The sequence below is a fragment of the Myodes glareolus genome, chromosome X, assembly GCF_982192425.1.
Source record: "Myodes glareolus chromosome X, mMyoGla1.1, whole genome shotgun sequence".
Lineage (NCBI taxonomy): Eukaryota > Metazoa > Chordata > Mammalia > Rodentia > Cricetidae > Myodes > Myodes glareolus.
The window spans coordinates 138,729,764-138,751,049 of NC_142053.1; positions in this window are offsets into that span (position 1 = coordinate 138,729,764).

Sequence of the window (21,286 nt, forward strand, 5' to 3'; positions counted from 1 at the left end):
GGAAATTAAATAAAAATAATGCTAACTTGCTGAATATCAAACAGAATTAATAAAAGTGTATAATAAATGTGCAGAATAACAAAGACAAAAATGGTAAAGGAATCAAAGAGAAAACAAAACTTACCTAGGATAGACGGTAAATATTTGGGCTATGTATGGTGATGCATGCCTGTGATTCAGGAGGCTAAAACAAGAATGCAATAATTTGAGGAATGCCAAGGCTAAACAGAGATACTCTTTCTCAAACAAACAAACAAGCAAACAAAATCATTCAAAAATGAACTGGCCAGTACTGAGATGAGAACATTATCTCTACAAGTTGAAAGAAAAAAATAATATGTTAGAATTCTATATCAAATTAAGGCATTCAAATTCTGTTATAACCAGGAAAATTTATCATTTACCTAACCTTGCAAAAAGAGTGAATTGATGTCCTTAAGCAATAGTTTGGAAGGTACATGTGAGATACATAAAAGAATAGAGATCAAAGAAATGGCAAGAGTGGCAGAGATTCTAAACAATTCCATAATGTTAAGGGGAAAAGACTACGTTCTTAGTGCTATCATTGGGATGTTATATGCTTGACGATGACCTATCTGTCTAAAATATATCTTTGTTTGACCTTGAAAACAAACCTAATGGGACTATAAGTTTGATTATAATAGGTGATTAACTACTATCCTGCATTTACTATAATAAGTAAATTACTTAAACAGTTGGGAATAATAATTTTCAAGAACTAGAAATTTTTATTACATTGTTAAATGAGTTGTACAGGTACAATAACTGTACAACTTATAATTAAGTCCTATAAACAATGACAAGTATCCATAACCCAATGAACAACTAAAAAATATCCCCCTCAGATTGTAGGTGTTATATTCTTAAATTTATTTCCTCATGCCTGGGGTGATGGCATTTTTAAGGGGTCCTGAGAAGAAAAATTTGGGTTAATTATCAAGTCTACAAGAGGTAGCTATATCATTTGTTACCTAGTCTCTGCATAAAGGGAAACTACAGGGCTTGTTTCAAGTCTTTCCTAGAGTAGTCTGTGAGAATGGATCATTTCAAAATTGTTCTGAGTAGCTTTTAGTCCAAAGCCAATCTTTAGAAGGTTTTTTGATCTTTGTTTGTTTGTTTGTTTGTTTTGTTTTGTTTATTCAAGTATCCGAAAACACTCTTTCCACTTCCTCCCCTCCTCCCAATACCCTCCCGCTCCCCCCACTCCCTCTCCTCCTCCCTCACCATTCCCAAGACCAGTCAGGGTTTCCTGTCCTTTGGGGAATCCAAGTTCCTCCCCCCTCCCTCCGGGTCCAGGAAGGTTAGCATCCAAACAGGGCAGGATCCCAAAAAGCCAGTCCATGCAGACTAAACAAGACCCAGTGCCATTGTCAATGGCTTCTCAGTCTTCATTTGGACCTCGGGGGCTCAGTCAGCTCCCATGTCAGCCACATTCAGAGAATCCGGTTTGATCAAATGCTAGTTCAGTCCCAGTTCAGCTGGTCTTGGTGAGCTCTCATTCGATCAGTCCCCTTGTATCAGTGGGTGAATGCCCCTTCGCGGTCCTGACTTCCAGTGCTCCAGTGTGGGTCTTCGTCTCTATCTCCATCGATCGTCGGATGAACGACCCCTCTGATTTTGCTTTCCTTGTTCACGATCTCCTTCCCTCTGCTTCTCATTTGGACCTAGGGAGTTAAGGCCAGTGTTCCAATATGTGTCTCTGTCTCTATCTCCATCCATCGCCATATGAAGGTTCTGTGGTGACATGCAAGATATTCGTCAGTATGGTTATGGGCCAAGTCCAGTTCAGGCACCCTCTCCTCTGCTACCCAGGGAACAATGTGGGGACCTCTCCTTGGGCCTGGGAACCCCTCCCAAAATCAAGTCTCTTGCAAACCCTAAAATGGCTCCCTTAGTTGAGATATAAACTTCCCTGCTCCCAGAACCATCCTTCCTCCCTTCCCCCATCCCATTCCCCCAAGCCATCCCCCATCCTCCCCCACTCCCCTCTCCCTAGCCATCTTCCCCTACTTCCACCCCCCCACCCCCTCATGCACCCGAGTTTGCCTGGCAATCTGAACTGAACAGAGAATTCACAACAGATGAACTTCGAATGGCCAGAAGACACTTAAGGACATGCTCAACCTCCTTAGCGATAAGGGAAATGCAAATAAAAACCACTTTGAGATACCATCTTACACCTGTCAGAATAGCTAAACTCAAAAACACCAATGATAGCCTATGCTGGAGAGGATGTGGAGTGAGGGGAACACTCATCCATTGTTGGTGGGAATGCAATCTTGTGCAGCCACTGTGGAAATCAGTGTGGCGGTTTCTCAGGAAACTGGGAGTCAACCTCCCTCAGGACCCAGCAATTCCACTCTTGGGAATATACCCAAGAGATACCCTATCATACTACAAAATTATTTGTTCAACTATATTCATAGCTGCACTATTTGTAATAGCCAGAACCTGGAAACAACCTAGGTGCCCCTCAATAGAAGAATGGTTAAAGAAGGTGTGGAACATATACACATTAGAGTTCTACTCAGCGGTAAAAAACAATGACATCTTGAATTTTGCATGCAAATGGATGGACATAGAAAACGCTTTACTGAGTGAGGTAAGCCAGACCCAAAAAGAGGAATATGGTATGTACTCACTCATAAGTGGATTCTAGCCATAGTTAAAGGTCTGTGAGTCTATAATTTGTGATCCTAGAGAAGCTAAATAAGAAGGTGAACCTGAAGAAAATCATATAGTTATCCTCCTGGATAGTAGAACTAGGCAAGATTGCCTGGTTTTTTGATCTTAATGGTGTTATCATAGTCCTGGAGGAATCATCATTGTGGGGCCCCATCTTCCTTATGGAGACTTCAAAGGTCACTGCTAAGTGCACTTCTGGATCACTTCAGAAAAATTATATATATATATATATATATATATATATATATATATATATATATATATATCTTATACCTTAAGAAAAGCTGTTAAAGAGTCAATATAAAATCAAAGGATTATGAGATTCATGGCAATAAAGTAGTCCTTAAATATTTGTTTTTCTTCTGTCCCATATCAAGTTGCTCTTTTGACATGAGACAGAGACTTTGAATTTTGGTTTAATAAGCATGCTTGGGTTTAGAGAAGAAGAGAACCACACTCTAACTCCAAGGCCAGTTTTGATTTTTATTTAGACTGGGACTACAAAAGGACTATTTGCATTATATGCGTGTAGAGGACAGCAAAGCAAACATTTGGGAAGATTTATGAAATTTTATCCTGTTGTGAATGTAATGTAACAATAGGCCACTTTACTCTTTTTTCTTGAGACTTTTTTTTTTCTGACTGATTTGTTCTTTTTCTTTAGATGTTCAGTGGTCTTTATATTCCTTAACTGGATACCTTTATTCTCCTGAAAAGACAGAAACAAAACCCTTCCCAAACCCTAATTTGGGGTGATTCTCTTTTGACAAGCTATATCTGTTCAAATGAAAAGTAACTGTTAGTTTTGTAGGTTAGTTTAGACAAATGGTCATAGCACTTAATGAGCTATCATTTCTTCTAATTAAGAAGTGTCTCTTATTCAAATTGAATCTTTATCAGTTTTGATGGTATCCATAGCTTTTCTTCTCTTGTGGAAACAAAAGCAAAACCCATTCCCCAATGTAATACATATCCTGGTTTCCATTCTGAGGTCAGTACATCATTAAAGTATATCTGATATAATTCTATAGTTTTTCCTATTATCCAATGTCTCTCCACAGCTGTTGTTCCTTTCTCATTAACATTTAGAAAATTCAAAGTTAAATAAAAACATTATGCAATCTATTTCTGGGAGTATTTATCATTCCTTTCTGTTTATTTAACATATCCTTTAGAGTCTGTTTTAATTTTTTATAACTGTCTGCCCCGTAGGATTATGTGGTATGCCTGTAATATGCTTTATATTATATTAAGCAAAAATATGTTTCATTTTCTTAGAGACATATGCTGGAGCATTGTCTGTCTTTATTTGTACAGGTATACCCATGATGACCTTAATTTCTACCAAATGTGTGATTACCGAATCAGCCTTTTTTGAACTCAAAGCAGTTGCCCATTGAAAACCTGGATAGATATCAATGATGTGGTGTACATATTTTAGTATTCCTATTTCTCCAAATTGAACACATCCATCTGCCAGATTTCATTCCTTTGAGTACACTTTAGGTTCCTTGAGTGGTATTTGGTTGTATAAAGAACAATTAGGACATTTCCTTGGCTTATTCCCATATGATAGAAGTCTTTTTTAAACCATTGCAATTGACATGATGCTTTTAAATGAAATTCTGAGGCCTTCTGCACATTTTCAATAATTAACTGATCAATTTCTGCATTATCTTGTGTTAGAGGACCTGGCAGACTTGTATGGGATTGGATGCATGTTACATTTATGCGATGATTCCCATTCTTGATTGTATCTTACAACTGAATAAATAATAGTCATTTCTGTATTATCTGGGATAAATTCAGTGGTTTCAATATGCAAAACAACTCCTTCAATATTGCAAATTGGTAACTATGTTGAGAGGTTCTTTAAAATCCCTTAGTACAAATAGAATATCATATAATTCTTACTTTTGGACAGAACCAGAAAGGTTTTGATGCACTTTACTTAAATTTTCTGATTTGTAACCTGCCTTTTCTGATTTATTTGCATCAGTATAGAATGATGGGGCTCTAGTCACTAGTGTGTACTGTACAATGTGAAGAAGAATCCAATTAGTTCTCTTTATAAGTTGAATTCTCTTACTTTTGAGATAGTTGTTGTTAGCCTCTCCCAAAATATTACTACAAATGCTTTACCAGGGTTCACTTTTTTTCCATAATTTGTCAATTTCATCATTATTAAAAAGTACTATGATTGCTGTTGGCTATAGTCCTGCTGAAATCATAGTAGTCCTGACAGAAGTCTCATTTTTTTTAGAATTTAATCAAAGATATTTTCCACATAAGTTTTTAATTTTTTATTTAGTTTATGTGGTAAAAGAACCATTCCAAGATAATATCTTCTCAGTGCATTAAAATTCTCATAGGGAAATGTTTGGAGGATAATATGATCATTATCATTATGCAGTTAAATGATCAGTTAATGATCAGTATGCAGTTAAAATTCAGATCCACACGATCCACATGTGTCTTCTGTAGTTTATCTTCAATCAAATCAATTCTCACTCAGTTTCATCTGATAATTTCCTAGGACTATTTAAGTCTTTCTTACCATCTAAGGTTTTTTTTTAAAATTATTCAAGTCATTAGGACTTAACTCAATAGTGCACTGTGGATGTGAAATGTCTCCTAGCAATCTTTGGAAGTAGTTAAGAGTCTAGAATTGATTTCTCCTAATTTGCACTTTTTGGGTCTAATTTTTTTTATATTTTTTTATTATTATTAAATTATAAAAGTTTCCATTTCAGCCCCTCCTCCTACCTCCCTCCCACTCCCCCCACTCCCTCTCCCCCTCCCTCTCCATCCCCCAGAGCAGTCAGGGTTTCCTGCCCTGTGGGAAGCCCGAGTTCCTCCCCCCTCCCTCCAGGTCCAGGGAAGGTGAGAGTCCAAACAGACTGGAGCGCCAAAATCCAGTATATGCAGAGGAAGCAAGTCCCAGTGTCATTGTCAATGGCTTTTCAAAAAGGCTCCGGGCCAGCCACATTCAGAGAATCTGGCTGGATCATGTCCTCGTTCAGTCCCAGTCCAACAGGCCTTGGTGAACTCCCATTATATCAGTCCCCTTGTATCAGTGGGTGCTCGCATCCCTCGCAGTCCTGATTAATTTTTTTATTTTCTTCATCATTCTGTTCCTCATTTGGACTGTGGAGTGCTCAGTTCGGTGTTCCAATATGGGTCTCCATCTGTATCGCCATCCAACGTTGGATGAAAGTTTCCTGTGCCCTTGCCTTCATTGCTCACGATCTCTTTCCTTCTGCCTCTCATTTGGACCTAGGGAGCTAGGTCCAGTGTTCCAACGTGGTTCTCCGCCTCCATCTCCATCCATCGCCAGATGAGGGTTCTATGGTGACATGCAAAATATTCATCAGTATGGTTGTGGGCCAAGGCCGGTTCAGGCACCCTCTCCTCTGTCCAGAGAACCATCTGGGGATCTCTCCTTGGACCTGGGATCCCATATATAATCAAGTTTCCTATAAACCCTAAGATGACTCCCTTATTTGAAATATATTCTTCCCTGATCCCTTATTCATCCTTCCTCCCTTCCCCCCATCCCGGTCAACCGAGCTTTCTCCATTCCTCCCCTACTCCCTTCTCTCTATCCCTCTCCCCTTCCAACAACCCTCCCACCCCCCCCCCCCCCATGCACCCAAGGTTACCTGGGACTCTTGACTATTTCCTATCTCCTGGCGGATAGCTAAATAATCTTCATCAGGATCGTCTTCTTATTTAGCTTCTCTAGGATCACGAAAAATAGATTCAAATACCTTTAAATTATGGTTAGAATCCACTTATGAGTGAATACATACCGTGTTCCTCTTTTTGGGTCTGGCTTACCTCACTCAGTAAAGCGTTTTCTATGTCCATCCATTTGCATGCAAAATTCAAGATGTCATTGTTTTTTACCGCTGAGTAGAACTCTAATGTGTATATGTTCCACACCTTCTTTAACCATTCTTCTGTTGAGGGGCACCTCGGCTGTTTCCAGGTTCTGGCTATTACAAATAGTGCTGCTATGAACATAGTTGAACAAATGCTTTTGTTGTATGCTAGGGAATCTCTAGGGTAAATTCCCAAGAGTGAAATTGCTGGGTCCTGAGGGAGGTTGACTCCCAGTTTCCTGAGAAACCGCCACACTGATTTCCACAGTGGCTGCACAAGTTTGCATTCCCACCAACAATGGATGAGTGTTCCCCTCACCCCACATCCTCTCCAGCATAGGCTATCATTGGTGTTTTTGACTTTAGCTATTCTGACAGGTGTAAGATGGTATCTCAAAGTGGTTTTGATTTGCATTTCCCTGATCACTAAGGAGGTTGAGCATGACCTTAAGTGTCTTCTGGCCATTCGAAGTTCATCTGTTGTGAATTCTCTGTTCAGTTCAGTACCCCATTTTTTAATTGGGTTATTTAGAGATTTAGTGCCTAGTTTCTTGAGTTCTTTGTATATTTTGGAGATCAGACCTTTGTCTGATGAGGGGTTGGTGAAGATCTTCTCCCAGTCAGAAGGCAGCCTTTTTGTCTTACTGACAGTGTCCTTTGCTTTACAGAAGCTTCTCAGTTTCAGTAGATCCCATTTATTCATTGTTTCTCTTATTGTCTGTGCTGCTGGGGTCCTACTTAGGAAGAGGCCTCCTGTGCCTATATCTTGTAGACTACTTCCCACTTTCTCTTCTATCAGGTTCAAAGTGGACGGATTAATGTTGATGTCTTTAATCCATTTGGACCTGAGTTTTGTGCATGGTGATAGGTATGGATCTACTTTCATCCTTCTACAGGTTGACATCCGGTTATGCCAGCACCATTTGTTAAAGATGCTTTCCTTCTTCCATTGTATACCTTTAGCTCCCTTGTCAAAATTAGGTGCTCATAGGTTTGTGGGTTAATATCCGGGTCTTCTATTCGATTCCATAGGTCGACTTCTCTGTTCTTATGCCAATACCAAGCTGTTTTCAATACTGTAGCTCTGTAATAGAGTTTGAAGTCAGGGATGGTAATGCCTCCTGAAGTTCCTTTATTGTATAAGATTGTTTTGGCTATCCTGGGTTTTTTGTTTTTCCATATAAACTTGATTATTGTTTTCTCAAGGTCTGTGAAGAAGTTTGATGGGATTTTGATGGGGATTGCATTGAATCTATAGATTGCTTTAGGTAGAATTGCCATTTTTACTATGTTGATCCTCCCAATCCAAGAACAAGGGAGATCTTTCCATTTTCTGATATCCTCCTCAATTTCTTTCTTCAAAGACTTAAAGTTCCTGTCAAATAGGTCTTTCACTTCCTTGGTTAGAGTAACCCCAAGATATTTTATGCTATTTGTGGCTATCGTGAAAGGTGATGTTTCTCTGATTTCCCTCTCAGCTTCTTTATCCTTCGTGTATAGGAGGGCCACTGATTTTTTGGAGTTGATCTTGTATCCTGCCCCGTTACTAAAGGTGTTTATCAGCTGTAGGAGTTCTTTGGTAGAGTTTTTGGGGTCACTTATGTACACTATCATATCGTCAGCAAATAACGAAAGTTTAACTTCATCCTTTCCAATTCGAATCCCCTTGATCTCCTGATGTTGTCTTATTGCTATTGCTAGAACTTCAAGCACTATATTGAAGAGGTATGGTGAGAGTGGACAGCCTTGTCGTGTTCCTGATTTTAGTGGAAAGGCTTTGAGTTTCTCTCCATTCAATTTGATGTTAGCTGTCGGCTTGCTGTATATTGCTTTTATTATATTTAGGTATGATCCTTGTATCCCCAGTCTCTCCAACACCTTTATCATAAATGGGTGTTGAATTTTGTCAAATGCTTTTTCAGCATCCAATGAAATGATAATATGATTTTTTTCTTTCAGTTTATTTATATGATGGATTACATTGATAGATTTGCGTATATTGAACCAGCCCTGCAACTCTGGGATGAAGCCTACTTGATCATAATGGATAATTTTTCTAATGTGTTCCTGGATTCGGTTTGCCAGGATTTTATTGAGAATTTTCGCGTCGATGTTCATGAGTGAGATTGGCCTGTAATTCTCTTTCTTGGTTGTGTCTTTGTGTGGTTTTGGTATTAAGGTAACTGTAGCTTCATAAAAGGAGTATGGCAATGACTCTTCTGTTTCTATATTATGGAATACATTAAGGAGTATAGGAATTAGCTCTTCCTGGAAATTCTGGTAGCATTCTGCATTGAAACCATCTGGTCCTGGACTTTTTTTGGATTGGGAGATTTCTGATAACAGCTTCTAGTTCTTCACGACTAACAGGTCTATTTAGATTGTTCACCTGTTCTTGGTTCAACTTTGGTATATGGTACTTATCTAAAAAAATGTCCATTTCTTTTACATTTTCCAACTTTGTGGCATATAAACTTTTGTAGTAAGATCTAATGATTCTCTGAATTTCCTCTGAGTCTGTGGTTATATCCCCCTTTTCATTTCTGATCCTATTAATTTGCATGTGCTCTCTCTGCCGTTTGATTAGTTTGGCTAGGGGTTTGTCAATCTTGTTGATTTTCTCCAAGAACCAGCTTTTTGATTCATTGATTCTTTGGATTGTTTTCTCTGTTTCTATTTTGTTGATTTCAGCCCTCAGTTTGATTATTTCCAGTCTTCTACTCCTCCTGGGTGAATCAGCTTCTTTTTTTTCTAGAGCTTTCAAGTGTGCTGTCAGGTCTCCAATGTGTGCTTTCTCCGTTTTCTTTATTTGGGCACCTATTGCTATGAACTTTCCTCTTAGCACTGCTTTCATAGTGTCCCATAGGTTTGAGTATGTTTTGTCTTTGTTTTCATTAAATTCAAGGAAGACTTTAATTTCTTTCTTAATTTTGTCCTTGACCCAGGGGTGATTTAGTAGTTGACTGTTCAACTTCCATGAGTTTGTTGACTCCCTGGGGGTAGCATTGTTGTTGAATTCTAATTTTAATCCATGGTGATCTGACAAGACACAGGTGATTACTAATATTTTTTTGTATCTGTGGGAGTTTGCTTTGTTGCCGAGTATGTGGTCAATCTTCGAGAAGGTTCCATGAACTGCAGAGAAGAAGGTATATTCTTTCCTATTTGGGTGGAGTGTTCTATAGATGTCTGATAAGTCCATTTGATTTAATACCTCCAATAAATCTCTTAATTCTCTGTTTGGTTTCTGTCTGATTGACCTGTCCATTGGTGAGAGAGGAGTATTGAAGTCTCCTACTATTAGCGTGTGTGGTTTGATGACTGCCTTGAGTTCTAGAAGAGTTTCTTTTACATATGTGGGTGCCTTTACATTAGGGGCATAGATATTCAGGATTGAGACTTCTTCCTGATGAGTTGTTCCTGTTATGAGTATGAAATGTCCATCTCCATCTCTTCTGATTGATTTTAGTTTGAAGTCGATTTTGTTAGATATTAGAATGGCCACACCCGCTTGTTTCTTAGGTCCATTTGCTTGGAAGACCTTTTCCCAACCCTTTACTCTGAGTAGGTTTCTGTCTTTGTGGTTGAGGTGTGTTTCTTGTAAACAGCAGAATGTTGGATCCTGTTTTCGTATCCAATCTCTAAGTCTGTGCCTCTTTATAGGTGAATTGAGTCCATTGATATTAAGAGATATTAATGACCATTGGTTGTTGACTCCAGTCATTTTTTTGGTGGTAATAGAGTGTATGTGTTTTCCTTCTTTGAATTGTGCTAGTGAAGGGTCGCTAGATGTCTGAATTATTGTAGTCAGTGTTGGCAGTGTTGGATTCCTTGGTATGTAATTTTCCTTCTAGTATTCTCTGTAAGGCTGGATTAGTAGTTACATATTGTTTAAATTTGTTTTTATCCTGGAATATTTTGTTTTCTCCGTTGATAGTGAATGAAAGCTTGGCTGGGTAAAGTAGTCTGGGCTTCCATCCATGGTCCCTTAATTTCTGCAGTACCTCTATCCAGGACCTTCTGGCTTTCATGGTTTCTATAGAGAAGTCTGGTGTAAGTCTGATAGGTTTACCTTTATAGGTTACTTGACCTTTTTCCTTTGCAGCTCTTAATATCCTTTCTTTAATCTGACTGCTTTGTGTTTTGATTATTATATGGCGAGGGGACGTTTTTTTCTGATCCAGTCTATTCGGTGTTCTGTATGCTTCTTGCACCTTCATAGGAATATCCCTCTTTAGGTTGGGAAAGTTTTCTTCTATAATTTTGTTGAATATATCTTCTGGACCTTTGATCTGCAATTCTTCTCCTTCTTCTACTCCTATTATTCTTAGATTTGTTTTTTTTTATTATGTCCCATATTTCCTGAATGTTTTGTGATGAGAATTTGTTGGATTTGCTGTTTTCTTTCGTCAGAGCGTTTATTTTCTCTATGGTGTCTTCATAATCTGAGATTCGTTCTTCTATCTCTTGTATTCTATTGGTTAAGCTTGATTCTGTAGTCTCCGTTCGTTTACCTAGATTTTCCATATCCAGCCGGCCCTCGGATTGTGTTTTCTTCACTGCCTCCATTTCAGTTTTCAATTCTTGAACTGATTCCATTACCTGTTTGATTGCTTTTTCTTGGTTTCCCAGGGTATCATTTACGAATTTACTCATGTCTTCAAACTTTTTGTTATATTTGTCTTCCATTTCTTTACTCATTTCTATTATTTTTTTGTTATATTTCTCTTCTATTTCTTTAAGTGAGTTATTCATACCCTGTTTTAGAGATTCTATTGCTTTCATAATGACACTGTTTTCCACTTCTTCCGGAATAGGGCGATCGAGTCCTTCTGTCGTAAGATCGCTGGGATCTGGTGATTTCATGTTGTTTTTCAGATTGTTGGAGGAATTCTTGCCTTGGCGCCTGCCCATCTCTTCCTTCAGATGCTCTCCAATGGCTCTTCCCTCCGCTGGGTCTTCTTCTACTGGATTAGTGCCCCTTGCTATCCAGGAATCACTTTGCCTGCAGTCTTAGCTAGCTGCAGGCAGGCTATTAGAACAAAGGGACTTCCTTCCCTTTGCACTCACCACCTATCCAGCCCCATGGTGCCCACCCTGGCTGAGATAGAGGAATTTAAGCCCTGAAAAAGGGAGAGGGGAGGGGAGGGGTTCGAGGCCAAAAGCTGGGATGGCGTAGCAGGAGAGAGGGATTAGCTGGGGGAAGCTGCCCCTTTGGAGTAGCCAGGGAGATAAGGATGGCGGGAATATTGTGTGTCCCCTCACCGGTCCACACACTTACCCCTGCACAGGATTAGAGCCCCTCGCTGGTCAGAAGAGTCCCTGCCTGCGGTCTTAGCTGCTGCAGGCCGGCTATCAGAACAAAGGGACTCCCGCCCCTTTGCTCTCACTGCCTGCCCCGGCCCGCGGTCTTTGGATCTAATTTTTAAACCTATTTTATGACCTAAATAATTAATAAAATGTCCTCTTTTTATTTTTTAGGAGCAATTTATAATTCTATAAAAAGCAAAATTGTTCTTCAAACAGTTTTTCTGTAGTATCTGCATTTGCTTCAGATAGTAAAACATTGTCCACATAATGGTAAACTATAGATTTAGAAAATTGCTTATATATCATTTTTATTGGCTGACATACAAAATATTGGCACAGGATAGGGCTATTTAATATTCCCTGTGGTAGAATCTTTCATTGGTATCTCTTAGTATGCTGAGAATAATTAATAAGTAGGCACTGTGAAGGCAAATTTGATGTGGGAAATCCTTCTTTATATGTGTTGCTTTTATTGGTTAATGAATAAAACTGTGTTGGCCAATGGCTTAGCAGAGTTATAGAAATCCAAGCAGAGTTATAGAAAGAGAATAGGCAGAATCAAGGAGACACCACAAAGCTGCTGAAGGAGAAGAGCATGTTGGAACTTTACTGGTAGGTCATAGCCTTGTGGCAATACACAAAATAGTAGAAATGGGTTAATTTAAGATATAAGAGCTAGCTAGAAATATGCCTGAGATGTTGGCTAAGCAGTGCTTTAATAAGTGTAGTCTCTGTATGATTACTTGGGTCTGAGCAGTTGAGAAACAAGCATGTAGTCTCAGTTTACATAATGGTGCACCAACATGGGGCAACTTTACATTCACATAAAAACTGAGTTTGAGAAGGAATTCTTGACACAAAAGAACAGAGTTAAACATAGCTTCTTGGTTGGCACATTTTTTTCAGATAGACTCTGTTTACTGGTGGCAAGCCATGTCTTCTTTAGGAGAAATCTTCCTGATTTAGTGTAAGTGACAAAAATTGTATGACTTCTTTAAGGCCTGGCTTCCTGGTTTGTGCTGTCAGCAAGAACTAGTCTAGCTCTTTTAGTAAGTCCTGTTACAGAGCATTTGAATGGGATTCATGAGCAGCATGCTACTAGTGGCTTAATGGCAACATAGACCCACTACATCCCCAGAGCTGGGGTGGTGAACATGACACACAGAGCTGGTCATGAATATACCTCTGCCATACTGGATTCAGTGAATCCTTAGTCTTAGACACACCACTTAGCATTTTTAAAAGTGTTCCTAGTCAGAAAATGATTACAAATACACAATAAAGACAGATTCAGATGAAAAAGACCTCTGAATGGGTCACAATGTTAGATAAATGTACATAGACTTGGGAGAGAGAATAAAAAAGTATAAACAGATATAAAAAGAAATAGTTTTAAAAATAAAACAAAGTCTTTAAAGAGGCAGTAAAAGTAATATAAAAGAGTACAGACAAATATAGATTAAAGGAGTAAAGAAAAATAAACCACGTAAAGATGGAAAATACACAGAAAGTCCGGATTATGTATATTATTGTGTTTTCTTTGATTTTTTTGACTGCAGAGAGATATTTGATTATGGGAGCTACTAAGATATAACACACACACACATATATTTATAACCTATGTATTTTAACATATGTATTTTATATATCTTTATATATATATATAAAGATATATAAAAGGTATCTTGATTTCAAAATTTAAGTCTAAGGATATGTTACTTTGAAAAAGAGGCTCTTCTTTTGTTTCCACAGAAGATGGGAACATTTGGATTTCTTCCAGACTAATGTGGTATGATGGAACAAGACCCCCCAAAAGGTCTTCAGGAACCCTATAAACAGTTTAACCAATAAAAGCAGAAAGCAGTTTAGAGAAAACTATGACCAAATTCTCAAAATGATTGTCTATAAATATTTGTTTTTATTTGAAGGGGGTGATTATAAGTAATTAATGGTCATAAACAATTTCTAAAAAAATAAGGGAGGTATGGTATAAAGATCAATATTTTGCATTGGTATGGACTTTGGTCTCTTGATACAAATTTAAGGTCAATTTGCTACACTGTGTATATGTATTTCTATTCTTCTTTAAGGTATGATGTTTAGACAGCACAGAGACCCATATAGGAGCACATAAATGAGCTCTCAAAGGCCAGTTGAAGAGTGGAAGGAATGAGAATAGTAGCAAAGAGGTCAAGACCATAATGGGTTCACCCACTTAAACAGTTTACCTGAGCTAATAGGAGATCACCAACTCCAGCTGGACTGGGAAGAAAAAAGCATAGAACCAAACTAGTCCCTCTGACTGTGGTTTACAGTTGCATGACTGGGGCAGACTGTGGGACCACTGGCAGTGGCACCAGGATTTATCCCTACTGCATGTACTGGCTTTTTGGGATCCTATTCTATTTGGATGTATACCTTGTTTAGCCTAGATATAGTAGGGAGGGTTTTGGACCTTCCACAAAGTAATGCGCCTTACCCTCTCTGAGAATTAGATGGGGATGGGGTAGGAGGGCATGTGGAGGGAATGGAAGGAGGGAATGGAGTGGGAACTTGGATTGGCATTTTTTTAAACAAAAATCTATAAATTTAAAAATGTAATTTATAATTAAAAATACAGATTAACAGATAGTCATTTATAATAGTCAAACAGTAGACATGTTGGTTAGGTTTTCTAGATGTACTGAAAAACATTTCAGATGAATAGGTAGTCTTCAAACCTTTCAAAGACCTACAGAATATGGCACTTAAAATATTTTAAGAACTTCAACTTTGCTTGGCAGTGAGATATGTCTGATTCTGGCAGCACCAATTACTTCAAGAGGATGACAGGCATTGAAGAGGCTCCTTATGGAGTTTGCTAGCCATTTGGGCAATAAAGTGTTCTTTGCTGTATTGCTTGATGGTATGCTGTATAAACTGAACATGTAGAACCCACAGAAAATGACTGTTGAACTTGCCTAAAGAAGGTAAGATACTCCTTTATGGTTCTTGCTTCATGAGAGAATCTGCCAGACATTCTGTAGGACACAGAAGAAAGCAACAATGCAGAACAGATCTTCCAATTTCCTGCTTCATGGAAAAGTCTGCCAGATATTATGGGTCTGTAGGCTGAAGGTGGATGTCTCAATGATACAGAAGAACTTTGGGTGACTGTCCAGACAGCAAAATGTCTCTGTCAATTCTAGAGTTTTGGGATTTTCTTACAATGTACTTCCTGTTTACTTAGATAATATTATTTCCTTCTGGAGTCTTTGATGGAATTGAACAAAGATGGTTATAATTATAAAACACAAATTAAATATAAAACTGTATACTCACAAAGATAGTATTGATGATAGAGTATTTTCCTTAATTTGCACAATGTAAATGTACTAAATATTATAACTATAATTCTTGCTTGATAACTGTTTTATGTAATTTTACTATGTTAAAGTTAAAACCTTCCTTTTGAATTAGACATAAAAGGAGAAATGATGTGGGAAGTCCTTCTGTATATGTGTTGCTTTTATTGGTTAATGAATAAAGCTATTTTGGCCAATGGTTTTTCAGAGTAAAGCCAGGTGGAAAATCCAAACAGAGATATAAAAAGAGAGTAGGTGGAGTCAAGGAGATGCCATGTAGCTGCTGAAGGAGAAGGACACAGTAAAAATTTACCAGTAGGCCACAGCCTCAGAGTGACATACAAAATAATAGAAGTGGGTTAACTTAAGATATAAGAGCTAGCTAGAAATATGCCTGATCTGCTGGACAGGCATTGCTGTGATTAATATAGTTTCAGGTTTGAGTGGCTGAGAAACAAAATGCAGTCTCCTATTACACAATTTTTGTCTTTCTTTTTCTTATAAATGTATAGAGAAAAAATCTTTTAGATCAATAACTATAAAAGGCCATCTTTTAAATAATAGCTAAGACAAAAGAATTCTAGACTGTAGAGAGCCCATTGACTAAATCACCTTATTAACAGCTCTTAGATTTGTTACCATTCTCCATTTTCCATATTTCTTTTGAATAACAAATATAGGAGAGTTCCGAGGGTTGATCAATTCTTCAATATGCTGAGCATCTAGCTGCTCCTGTGCTAGCTGTTCAAAAGTTTGCAGTTTTTCAATTTGTTAAAGGCCACTGCTTATCCCATACAAGTTTGTCTGTCAACTATTTTAAATGTAAGACTATTGATGCCTTTGAAATATCAAGAGTAGTTGTGCCTTGTTTTTATACAACTTAAATGATTGGTAACTGTTCTTTATAATATAATATTTTTCCTAGAAATATGCACTAATTTATGGTTTGTTTCTAAGATTATGATAGTATTGATCTGAATATTCCATTGCTGTAATGAATCCCCACAAATTAATTGTTATGTTATCCACATATGGTTTTAATATTCCTGTATTCCTTCTAAACATATTTTTTTTCAAAGTTTATTAAATTATGAAAGTTTCCATTTCTGCCCCTGCTCCCAACACCCTCCCACTCCCCCACTCCCCCTTCTCCTCCCTCTCCATCCCTAAGAGCAGTCAGGGCTTCCAGCCCTGTGGGAAGTTCAAGTTCCTCCCCCCTCCTTCCAGGTCCAGGAAGGTGAGTATCCGAACAGACTGGATCCCAAAAATCCAGTATATGCAGAGGAAACAAGTACCAGTGTCATTGTCAGTGGCTTTTCAGAAAGGCTCCGGGCCAGCCACATTCAGAGAATCTGGCCACATTCAGAAAATCTGGTTGGATCACATGCTCGTTCAGTTCTTCTAAACATATTAAACAAACCTTGTGCTCTATTTTACCTGAAATACAGTTCCAATCCCTAAAAACTGAACATTTACATCCTGGATAGGCCAGTCTGGATACCAAGGCTCTGATGAAGTTATTGTTATTTTATATCACATTCCTGGGGAAATTATAATTAAATTGTACATTATTCTTTTATTAAGAAATATAACCTCTTTTTTATTATTTTATGCTCTGCTCCTAGAAACAAAAGGACACACTTTATTACAAATTAGTGACTATTTATGCACTAATGTATTATTAATTTCATAGGATGTTGCAATTATCTTCTCAATCTGATTGCTATAATCACACACACACACACACACAAACAAAACAAAACAACAACAAAATACCAATGAGATCTCACTTCACAGACAATAGAAGAGTTTATTCCAGAGTGATCATGGCTTGGGAAGTATTGAACTAATTTACCCCAGATTCCATGTTCCCATGTGAAAACATATTTGTGGTAATAGAACAAAGATAGTTAAAAATCAAGTCATTTAAAAAATATATTTGTAGAAACAGCAGAGGTGGGTAGCTGGAGGTTTCTCATCTTGCCTGGTCCCTCAGTTGCTTTGAAAATACCTACTCAGAGGCTTACTATTAATTACATACTCTTTGGCCTGTTAGCTCAAGATTATTTTTCACTAGCTCTTACAACTTAAATTAAACCATTTTTAATATTCTATATTTTATCACAAGGCTTATAACTTATTGCCTCACTTCTTGCTTCTCCAGTGATTTCTAGCATCTCCCTTATTCCAAATTCTTTTCCCACTGTTTCTGCTTGGATTCCCTGCCTAGGTATATTCTCCCTGGTTATTGGCCAAATTAGCTTCTTTATTAACCAATGGTAATAAGACATATTTATAGCATACAGAAGGGTACCCCACATCATCTCCCTTTTTCTGATGAATGAAAAAGGAAGGTTTTAACTTTAACATTGTAAAATTGCATACAACAAAATAGTTATTAAGCAAGAATTACAGCTACAATAGTTAGTTGCTGTGGGATAATGCTCTTGTACCATGTAAAGATTATCACTCATATTGGTTTAATAAAATTCTGATTGGCCAGTATCCAGGCAAGAATTATAGATGGGGCCACCAGACTGGGAGAATTCTGGAAAGAGAAAGGCTCAGTCTGCAGTTACCACCTATAAGCAGAGGAAGCAAGAAGAAAATGCCTTCCAGATAAAAGGTACCAAGCCATGTGGCTAAACACAGATAAGACATATGGATTAATTTATGTTGTAAGTGTTAGCTAGAATATACTTGAGTCATCAGTCAAAGAATGTTGTAATTAATATAGTTTCTGGGTGATCATTCAGGTCTTCTGGGTAGTTGGGAAACCAAATGCAGTCTCTGTCTATATTTAGTCTATTTATATTTGGCAAAATTAAAGAAAATACTTTATCATCTATTCTATCTTTGTGAGTTTAAATTTTTATCTAATTTATCTTTTATCATGACTAAGGAAAACTGTAATTATAACTATCTAGTCTTCAACACCATCAAATACCCAAGAAGGATATAATATTACCTGAGTAACCAAGGAGTCCATTATATGCAACTTCCAAAACTCTAGAAATAACAGAGATATCTGGCTTCATGAATGGTCACCAAAAGTTCTTCTGAAATATTGAACCATCCATCTTTAGGCTATAGGCCTAGAGTATCCAGCTGACTTCTCAGTGAAGCAGGAAGTTTAGAACTGTTCTGCAAAAATTGGCAGTTTGTCAGTCATTTTCCTCTGTGTCTTATAGAATGCCTGGCAGTTTCTTTTGTGAAGCAGGGACCCTGAAGGACCATCCCACCTTGTTTTGACAAAGTTCAGTGGTCATTTTCCTGTGGGTCCTGCATGTGGAGTTTATACAGCATACAATCAAGCAGTCCAAGCAAGAGCAGTTTCTTGACCAAATGGCTACAATTGCCACATTGAAAGCAGACTCCTTAAGGAGCCCATCATCATTGCTCATCATCTTCTTGAAGTTATTAGTATTGTCATAAGCAAATGTGTCTCAATGTCAAGGAAAAGATGTTTTTAAAACACTTTAAGTACCATATTCTGTAGGTCCTTGGATTGTTTTATGATCACCTGTAATGCTGTCTCTTTAAGAGACAAGCCATGTCCACTCCCTGCTGCCTCTCTCCCTCCCTTGCCATCTTGGCTTTCTCTCAGTCCCCTGTTTTCTCTTCCCTTATTTCTCTCTCTCTCTCTCTCTCTCTCTCTCTCTCTCTCTCTCTCTCTCTCCCTCATCCCTTCTCCCCTTTTTCCTTCCCCTCCATAACCCACCTAATAAATATCTAATTTTACTTTACATGGTATGCCTATCTGTCTCTCTTGCCCGTCTGCCGCTGTGACATGGAGATCTGCCATGTGGTCTCCTGCACTGTCCCTGCTTGGGACTCAAGGCAGCTTGCAGCAAACCCATATTCATGGTGTGCCTATCTGTCTACCCCTTACCCACCCACTGCCCATATGGCTTGTTGCTGGGGATGCCCAGTGGACCAGCCACCTTGATTTGTAGACCTGCCGCTGGTCTCAACCCTGCAGCAAGCTGCCAGGGACCCACAGCAAATCCATAACATTTGATGCTGCAACTCGGATAGGCCCTCCCGCTTCAGTTCCTCTCCAGAGATTGGGATCCTGAGCCAGTTTTTTTTTTTTCCTACTCCCACCTTCGGCTTCCAGGCTTCTATCAGTGAGTCTCCCCCATTCTGCTATGGTTACTGTTCTTAACTAAAATTGTGTTTGGATTGACCCAGGGTCAGTCAGCCCACTCTAGCACTGCAAACTCTGTGTGGTGCATTCATTTGGGGACCCAGGGTACCTCAGGTTCTTCCTTTTTTCCCCCCATGACTTCTCTTTTCTTTTTTTCCTCACTGTAAAAGGCCACTCGAAGTGGCTTCTGGCCTCTCTGGCTTCTGAGTCACCCTGACCAAAACCAGCCAGGCAATAGCACCCCACCTGTGGTCAGGGGACATCAAGCTCATGGGTCCTATGGTGTTTGTGCCGATTTGCACTCTACCTATGGGGGGAGACATCCCTGTTATAGGCCTTGTGGTGTCACCATTTTTGTGGGTTTTCACAATTTTAGCTGTGGGTAGCAAGCTATCCATGTCAGCCCCCCAGCTTTTTTCAATTCCAGCCATGGCATGGTACAGTTCTTTCAGTTCCAGCATTTTGCTCCCCTCTGTGTCTTGTGGCATGGTGGCTCAGTCATGGGACAGATCACACCTTTAGGTTTCTCTTATTAAGCTTAAAATCCCTGCATCTCAAAAAATTTAACTTTTCCATGTGGCTGCTGCCATTTTTACTGGGGTCAGGTGACTTCACCACCATCTTGGCTGAGAGCCATGTCAAGTGACCAAGTTCTCCCATCTTGACTGAAGCATGCCCTGTCTTTTCTGCTAGTTTACTTATTTTTTTTTCACTAAATTCCTCTTGTTGACTCTGTTACATGTGTTTTGTGCAGTGGCATGCCTTTGGTTGGGCCCACCAAGAGCATCCACTTTGCCCAATTTCTGTTCACTCTCTCTGTGTGTAACTTAAATACACCTATGCTTAATGTTACAATGTTCCTTACATCTCATTTCAGACTACAAAACAATAAGTCTCATGTTTTAAACTGGTATGTACTTTTAAGTCTCTTACAAAAATACCTTATATTTAATCCAAACTTATTTAAAATATATTAAACTGTTCTCTACTATTGTCAGTTCTACCATTAACCTTATATTGCAAGCAGTTTTTTCTTTTTTCTGCCTTTTTACTAATGTAAATCTTATCTGTTAAGAACCAATATGGTCAAGCTCAGACCCAGTTCTCCAGGCAGATTCTATACTGTAGTTATACCTAATAAACAGCCCTCAACTGCTCAGAGATCTGGGGAATATGATATTTAAATATTTAATTATTAAAAAAACTTTTCATGACTTCTGACCAGCAAGTGGCACTGATCCTGTAGCAGAAGATACAATGGAGGGGTAAGAGTGTTCCTGACCACCACACAAGTCCGGTAAGGGAACACACAATCTTCCCGCCATCCTTATCTCCCTGGCTACTCCAAAGGGGCGGCTTCCTCCAGCTAAGCCCTCTCTCCTCCTACCCCATCCCAGCTTTCTGCCTGGAACCCCTACCCTTCCTCTCTCCCTTTTTTGGGGCTTAAAATCCTCCAACTCAGCCTGGGTGGGCACCGCGGCCGGAACGGGCAGTGAGTGCAAACGGAAGGGAGTCCCTTTGTTTTAAAAGCTTGCCCGCAGCAAGGTAAGACTGCAGGCAGGGAGACTTCTGACCAGTGAGTGGCACTGATCCAGTAGCAGAAGATAAAATGGAGGGGTAAGTGTGTTCCCGACCGCCAAACAAGTCCGGTAAGGGAACACACAATCTTCCCGCCATCCTTATCTCCCTGGCTACTCCAAAGGGGCGGCTTCCTCCAGCTAAGCCCTCTCTCCTCCTACCCCATCCCAGCTTTCTGCCTGGAACCCCTACCCTTCCTCTCTCCCTTTTTCGGGGCTTAAAATCCTTCAACTCAGCCTGTGTGGTCGCTGCTGGGACTGGGCGGTGAGTGCAAATGGGATAGAGTTCCTTTGTTTTAATAGCCTGCCTGTAGC